Genomic DNA, 8609 nt, shown 5'->3' with positions numbered 1-8609 from the left:
TTTTGGTTTAGCCAAATAGACCTCCTGTTCAGTATAATTGCTCAGCCGGAGATCACTGTTCATTGGGCCGCGTAGTGCCAGCAGCGCGCAACCCATTTCCTTTCCTTCGCCCCGCATGCAGCAGCTAGGCAAGCTGGCCTATTTTCGCACAGCCGCAGCCCACCTCGCAAGCCTCTTCTTTTTCTTATTTTTTTTCTTTCTCTGCCGCTGCCAACCGAGTCCCGCTTGTCATCTCCTCCAACCACTCGTGTTCATCACGAACACTGTAGCTACCGAACCCAAACCGAGATCGAATCGATCGATTCGATCGATCCTTTGCACCCCCACCTCCATATATATACTCCCCACATCCGGCTTGTCCGATTTTTCGCCAAAATCGCAGTCTCCCGTGCCCTAGGTTGATTTCACGATCTCGCTCGAGTTCCACCGCTGCTGACCTCCGCCGTCGTCGTTTCCATCGCCTACAGTGGGTCCCAGCACCTCCTCTTGCCCCTGTTAATTTCGCCTTGATCTCCTCTATCGCCTTGACCCACTATCTCGCACAGGGGAGTACCGAACCGAGCGCAAGGACCTCGATCTGAAGATCACAACCACTGCCCGAGCTCCAGCCACCCTCTGCCGTCAACCCCGTTCTCCACTGACGCCTCTCAGGATTTCTTTGAGACCGCAGTCGAGCTTCGCGCCCCGTACGCTACCCTCCGGAGTCTCGAGACCACCGGAGCAGGCGCCACCATCGCCGCCCGAGCCGCCGCGCCGCTGTTTTGTCCAAGTCCGGCCGCCCCAGCCTCTGTTCCTCTCCGGTGAGCTACCCTTAGCCGCCCGATCTCTCTCTAATGGTCCAGATTAAATCATGTTCTGTTTTTTCCCTCTCGAATAGGTATGCGATGTTTAGTGGCTGTCCGCTGTTTAGCCATCGCAGCGAACACCCTCCAGCCAATCAGCATGCGCCACGTGGCACATCCACAGTACCGCGGCAGTTCTTCCCAAAACACTTTTATGGCATAATTGTTCTTTGCAGATTCCATATCAAATTTTCATTTAGGTTTATCTTGAGATCCGTAACTCCAAATTCATCAATTCTTTTGCCTGTGTACTCGTAATGACCAGGAGAATATTGAAGAACCAAAGTTTCACATTTTTTGAACTATTCAAATTTAAAGTTGTTTAAATTTGAATTCAAACTTCCGGAGGCCATATCTTTTAAACCATTGATCCAAATTAGTTGATTCTTTTTGAATTGTGATCCTACTAGCATGTAAATAATATATACCTACTGATATTTTTCTGTTATTTAAGTTTTTATTTGAATTCGTTGTTGTTTACTTTATTTTAGTGTTATGTGAGCATAGTTTATTTATCGTTGCATTCGTTAATCGTATAGATTGTCCGGAGTGTGAAGCGGATCGGAATTAATCATTAGAGTACTTCAGCACCGTTCAAGGCAAGTTTGCACTTTTGATTTTGCTCATCCTATATTCTACTATGCATGTTGTGTTTTATGCTATGATATATGTTTGGCCTGGTATGTGTATCCCGTGTTACCATGTTTTGTTGTCGATTGTGGTATGTGATGGTGTGATCAACTTGCTATGGTAGACGTGGGCATGTGCCGAGTGATCCATGAAAGTGGTGAGTGTTTATAGCCGTAGGTTCGGGATTATTAACCAGGTGAATGCGTCATTGGCAGAGCGCTCTATTGTCCCTAGAGAATGCGCCATTGACAGAGTGCACTTGAGGCGAGGTATAGTTTTTGGGGCATAAATCAGGTGAATGCGTCCTTAGCAGGGTGCTCTATTGTTCCTAGAGAATGTGCCACTGACAGAGCGCACTAGAGACATACTTCTGAAGTTCTTGTCATGTTTATTTAGAATCTTTGGGTTATCTTGGGCGAGTAAATTAGAGTTGGTTGTGAGTTCAGGTAGTGGAGGTAGGTGAAGACATTCTTCTCCAAACTAACTTGTGTGTTTTGTTTGTCATACATTGCTTTGTGGATGTAGGTTTGCTATATCATATTGTGTGATTTGCCAATACATTCAATGTATTGACCCTTTGTGGCTGCAACTTATCATGTTGCAGGATTTTCAGATGATTAGTGAGATACAGTAGGGTCACGAGTCTGCACTCAACATGTTCTCCAGTGGGCATTGATGGACTCATCGTTAATTATGGTACCTTTCCGCTGTTATTATTGAATAAGTTAGCTATGTGCTACTCAGTTTGTAATATTTTATAAATTCTGGATCATATGTTATAGTAAATGATGCACTTATTATTTGATATTCATATGTACTATGTGTGCTAGCAAGTCGATCTAGGGACTAGCACAGTGAGCACAGAGACATTGAGTCTTATTAGATTCGGGTCGTTACAGGCAGAGATTCCATATCCACGTGAGGAATGTGCTCATGGTAGAAGATTTTCTCTTTGTTGAACAACACTGAGGAATAGAAATTGGCTTGACTAGCAGTCCAGAAATGCCTCTTCCTAATGCGACCAGAGTTATAAGGGTTGTAGTCTTCGAAGAATACATGCTCGCCGAAGAAATCATCAGCCTTGAACTTTTGCTTGCGTGAGAATGGATCCTTTGGCTTGGGCAGAGGAGTGTCAGTGAGTTGCATCACGACCTCAGGAATCATAATCTCAGGTTCTTCAGGCTGAGGAATTTTTGGTTCCTCTTCAGTGGCAGTCGGCGTCTTCAGATGTTCAGCAGCAGCAGTTTCTTCAGCACTAGTGGCTGGAATTTCCTCATGTACAGATGAAGTGGGATGAGTTTCTTCAGAGCCCATTTGAACAGTTTGTGCGGGGGACTGAGGTATTTGCTGCAACGGTGTGAACATTGGAGAGTTTGGATGATGACTTTCCCAGAATTCATCACTCATCACTGGTGTGGAGTAGCCAACGTCCACATCTTCATCTTCCATTTCTTCAACGCCAGCCTCTTCAGCTGTGAACTGAGGCATAGGCGAGGAGATAACAGGTGTTGAAGGGATCGTATCCACTTCAATTTCTTCATCAATCTGCTCTGACGAAGCAGCAGAATGATTTTCTTCATCAGATCTGCTAGGAATCTAATATTCTTCACCAAAAGGAACAAGGTCCTTTGATGGCATGGTTGAGATCGGAACATCATCAATGGGATTAGCAAATGAACTGGTCAAAGGCTTCATCTTCTTCGGAGCTGAAGAATCTGAAGTAGCTGATGCTTTCCTTTTCTTCACTGCTACACGCTCCGCAGCCTTGGTCTTCTTCACATTTTGATGCAGATGGAAGGATCGGAGTTGGTGTTGGCGCAGGAGGAGCAGAGGAATCTGGTTGATTTTCTTCAGGCACAACTGATGCAGTTGCCCTGATTTCTTCAGTTTCTTCAGGCGCACCACTAGTGGATGCCCTGGCAATTTCTTCAGCGGCTGGTATGCAGCCATCAGCCCTGGAACTCACATTTTCTTCAGCAGCCTGATTTTCATCAGCGGTGCTGGCATGTTCTTCAGTTGGCTGAGCAGATGCTTCAGCCTGAGGAATTTCCTGTTGTGTTGGGGCAGCAACATTGGAAGTGAAGTTATCAGCAAGTCTCACAAAACGAACTTTGGCTCCAAGCCAATCAGCATGGTATGCGTCAAATTCATCACTGAGTTTCTTGATCTCAGATTGAGTAGTGACAAGTTCTTTAGTTGTCCTAGACACAACATTTTTCTTCAAATAGCGCTCCTTCTTGTACTGCGCTTTCTTGATCTGCCTGGCCTTCTCAAATTTCCATTTTTCTTCTTGAACGAAGTGAGTCAGCATGTGACTTTGGCCAGGAGTCAGCTTGAAGTCATGCATGGGAGTGTTGGGGTCCTTGTGCCAAACATCAATGTACTCGAGGATCGACTTTGGATCCAAAAGTAGCGGCACATTTGTTCCCTTGGCTCTAGCAGCCCTGACTTGCCTGTCTCTGATGATTTCTGCAAGTTCATCATCATCAGCTTCGTCTTCTTCGGACGGTACTTGGAAAGCGACTTGCTTCTTCTAAGGACTAGGGCGAGGACCTCGTCCAGCAATTGCCTTTGTCTTCAGGAGAGGGGGTCCTGTTGAAGAATTTGGTGCAGCTGAGGAACTTGCTGAAGCTCTTGAGGCAATGGAGATGCCTGCAGTCCTTTGGCACGAGGCAAGATGCACAGGTGCTGAGGACTTTGTCGGAACTGAGGATTTTGGAGGAGCAGGAGCAGGAGCAGCATGAGGAATTGGCCTTGAGGGCTTTGAAGATTCTGGCTGTGAGGGCATTGCTGAGGAACATGGCCTTGAGGGCACTGTTGGTGAAGCACTTGGCTTGCGCGCAGGCTTCTTTGCCATTGATTTCTTGGGCTTGACAGAGGCCTCAGTGGCAGTAGCAGAAGCAGAGTCTTCATTGAATTTCCTCACTGCTTCTTTTGCTTACTTGGCCAACTTGGCCTGGCGCTTGGCCCATTCTTCAGGAAGGTCCTCACCACGTTTGATGCTGGTGGGATCTGCTACTTGGCCAGGTGCCAATGGAGCTCTTGGGCATGGAGGATTGAGTGCGAATTTCTTCATGTACTTTGGAGTTACATACCTGTACTCCCTCCATTCTCTTTCCCATCTCCTTTCAAATTTCTGAATGCGCACCTTGCGCTGATTTTTATCTTCCTCAGGAGGTGTGCAGTACCCAGCATAGATGTCATCAGGGATCTCAAAGGCAGTCATAACCTCAGGCTTCTTTCCTCCTTTCTGTGGCCTTTTACCATCAGCCATTTTCTTCAGTTGAGGAATTTGAACAATCGAATTCTCTGAAGAAGTATGCAACTTTTCTTCGAGGAACGCTACAAATGAGTTAAGTTGATGAGAACCTAGTGATCCAGCAGCTGACATGAGTACCCGTGAACAGAGTATAGTTGCGAGGAATTTGGAGAGGTCATATGCGTTCTCAGAAGGTTTTTCAAAAAGAACAAGTTTGAAGAATTTGACCAGATGAGTCTTGAAGAATTTCACTAAGCGTTCTCTGTCTTAGGTTCCAGAGTTGTATAGATCGAAGATCCACACAATTGAGGAATCTTGAAGAAAAATGATGCTTAGAGAAACGAATCAAGAACAGATGACTTGTGAGGTGTTTAGTGTGTGAAGATATGAAGAAAAACACTTTTGGAGATTTTGTAGATAATCATTCGAATCAACGAGGGAAGTAAAAGTAACTTTTAATTACCCTGGATGAAGAATACGACGAATAGTGAAGTGGAGAGGTGAAGTTCGTCTGTGTAGATCTTCCATGCCCTAATTCTATGGAGGAAGACGACTACGGCGGCGGCGGAGTGAAGATTTCCGTGGCCGGCGCGAGTACGGCGATGACGAGGTCGAGGCAGTGAAGCTCTTCCTCACCGGCGACGATGAAGTAGCGGCGGCACTAGGGTTTTAGAAGCTCGAGCTAGAGAGAGGTCGAGTGGAGTAAAGGAAGTGAGGAAGGGGAAGAGGGGCATTTATAGCCACGGTGAAAAACTGTTCGCCCGTAGAAATTGGACGAACGTGCCCCTGACCCTTCTCATTCGCTTGACATGTGTCACCCACGTACTGAGAAGTGGAGATCATGTTAGATCGTGGGTGAGTGGATAAGTATATCGTGGGATGCGGAACGTTTTGAGAGGCAAAGCCGAAAATTTAGATAGGATAGGTGTTAAAGTTCTGTTCGCAATTTCTTCAGCTGACAAGGACACAGTGAAGATTTTGAACGAGTTTCAAATAGAATGCACATGAAGAATTTGTGAATAGATTGGGTTGAATATAGCATAGAGGGGAAGGGTCCGATCACATTCACTTAGCAGACAAAATCAACTTGAAGAATTAGCAATGAGTGAATGCTGTAGAGGACATAAACTTATATATATATATATATAGCTAACGAAGAAAAATGACGGAAACAGTGAAGACAATGCAAAGTTGAAGAATATGAACAATTGAGGAAATTCAACTTTTGGTGGTGGCATGACCCACCGTATAAGAATGATGATTTCAGACACCGCGTACAATTATCGTAGGGTTCTGAGAATCAAATTCTTCGTTAATTTCTTCACACTAAGAGTGTTATTCTTCATTGATTGAAGAAAAACGTTTCTTCATGTGTTGCACATCTAAGTCATCAATTTTGCATAAGTGTTAGGATTAGTGTCCTTTTCAAAGAACATTCAAAGATTCTAGGATATTTAGCTCACACCTCAACTTGCTAAATCTCTTCTCATCAAAGGGCTTTTTGAAGATATCGGCTAGCTGTTCTTCAGTCTTCACATGCTCAATAGAAATGTCGCCCTTCAACACATGATCACGAAGAAAATGATGACGAATCTGAATGTGCTTTGTCTTCGAGTGCTGAGCTGGGTTGTGAGCAACCTTGATGGCACTCTCATTGTCACAGAAGAGAGGCACATTCTTCATGTTGACGCCGTAGTCCTTGAGAGTTTGCTTCATCCATAGCAATTGCGCACAGCAAGAACCAGTGGCAATATACTCAACTTCAGCAGTAGATAGTGATACGCAATTCTGTTTCTTCGAGGACCAACAGACCAAAGATCGTCCGAGCAAATGACATGTACCAGATGTTGACTTGCGGTCCACACGGTCACCAGCATAGTCAGAGTCAGAGTATCCAATGAGATCAAAAGACGAGCCCTTGGGGTACCATAATCCAAGTGTTGGTGTGTGAGCTAGATATCGAAGAATGTGCTTCACAGCCTTATGGTGTGATTCCTTCGGTGTAGCTTGAAATCGGGCACACATGCAAACACTAAGCATTATGTCTGGCCTAGATGCACATAAGTACAATAAAGAGCCAATGATGGAGCGGTATACCTTATGATCAAAGTCGATACCATTTTCATCAGTGCACAGATGGCCATTTGTGGGCATAGGAATTTTGACGCCTTAGCAATCTTGCATGCCGAATTTCCTCAGTACATCCTTGAGGTATTTCTCCCGAGATATGAATATGCCATTGCGTTGTTGACGAATTTGAAGACCTAAGAAGAATTTCAACTCTCCCATCATAGACATTTGATATTCTTCACTCATCATATAGGCAAATTCATCACTATAACGTTGGTTAGTACAACTAAAGATAATATCATCAACATATATTTGGCACACAAACAATTCACCATCATAAGATTTAGTGAAAAGAGTAGGGTCGAGTGAACCGGGTTTGAAGCCTTTCTTCATGAAGAATTCCTTCAAGGTATCATACCACGCCCGTGGGGCCTGCTTGAGGCCATAGAGGGCCTTGTTGAGTCTGAAGACTTTGTCAGGATTCTCTGGATCTTCAAAACCTGGGGGTTGAGCAACATATACTTCTTCCTCAAGCTTACCATTGAGGAATGTACTTTTCACATCCATTTGATATAAAGTGATATCATGATGGTTAGCATAAGCAAGTAATATGCGAATAGCCTCAAGTCTAGCAACAGGTACAAAAGTTTCATCGAAATCAATTCCTTCAACCTGTGTGTAGCCTTGAGCTACGAGCTGTGCCTTATTCCTCACCACAAGGCCATTTTCATCTTGCTTGTTGCGGTAGATCCACTTTGTGCCAATGATATTTTGCTTGCGAGGATCTGGACGTTTGACCAGTTCCTAGACATTGTTGAGCTTGAACTGATGTAATTCTTCTTGCATAGCCTGAATCCACTTAGGCTCCAGAAATGCTTCATCTACCTTAGTGGGCTCTGTTATAGAGACAAAAGCATAGTGCCCACAAAAGTTAGATAATTGTGAAGCTTTTCAGCGTGTGAGAGGACCTGGCGCTTTGATGTCACTGATGATCTTTTCAACTTGCACTTCTTTTGCAATGCGAGGATGAGCTGGTTGTCATTGAGGAATTTGGTCAACATTCTCTTCAGCACCATTTTCTTCAGTATTTTCTTCAGGTGCATTAGCTCGACGTTCTTCATGTCCTGAAATGAATTCTTCAGCAGATTCTTCAGTAGGAATGACATCCTCAGTATCCTTGAACTTGATAGTTTCCTCAGGTGCTGGTTCATCTATCACAGTAGGTGGGTGCTCTCTTTGTGAGCCATTAGTTTCATCGAACCGCACATCTACAGTTTCAACAACCTTGTGAAGAACGGTGTTGAAGACTCTGTAGGTGTGTGAGTCCTTTCCATAACCAAGCATAAAACCTTCATGTGCTTTCGGTGCAAATTTTGAGTTGTGATGAGGATCTCTAATGCAACATTTAGCACCGAAGACTTTGAAATAACTTACATTGGGTTTCTTATCAGTGAGGAGTTCATAGGCAGTCTTCTTGAAGAATTTGTGAAGATATACTCTATTGATGATGTGGCACGCAGTATCAATTGCCTCATTCCAGAACCGACGAGGCGTTTTGTATTCATCAAGCATAGTGCGAGCCATCTCAGCAAGAGTCCTGTTCTTGCGCTCCACGACGCCGTTCTGCCGAGGAGTGTAAGGAGCAGATAACTCATGAGTAATACCAAGTTCATCAAGATAGTCATCTAGACCAGAATTCTTGAACTCTTCCATTGTCACTTCTGATGTGCTTGATCTTCACACCAAAGTTGGTTGAAGCCCTCGAGGAAAATCGTTTGAAGACTTCCTGCACTTCATGTTTGTAAGTA

At 44.5% G+C, this 8609-nt stretch overlaps 1 long non-coding RNA gene across 1 annotated transcript; it reads left to right on the top strand.

The window, feature by feature from the left end:
• Positions 1-217: 217 nt before the first annotated feature.
• Positions 218-1442, top strand: LOC125541596 (uncharacterized). The gene is made up of 3 exons (XR_015615113.1): positions 218-466; positions 546-800; positions 1382-1442. It is a non-coding gene; the product is annotated as an uncharacterized LOC125541596 (long non-coding RNA).
• The last annotated feature ends 7167 nt before the right edge of the window (positions 1443-8609 follow it).

The sequence above is a fragment of the Triticum urartu genome, chromosome 2A (genome assembly GCF_056163025.1).
Source record: "Triticum urartu cultivar PI428250 chromosome 2A, HENAU_Tu73, whole genome shotgun sequence".
Classification (NCBI taxonomy): Eukaryota; Viridiplantae; Streptophyta; class Magnoliopsida; order Poales; family Poaceae; genus Triticum; species Triticum urartu.
The sequence above is the reverse complement of the archived record's forward strand: the minus strand, read 5'-3'. Positions and strand labels throughout refer to the sequence as shown.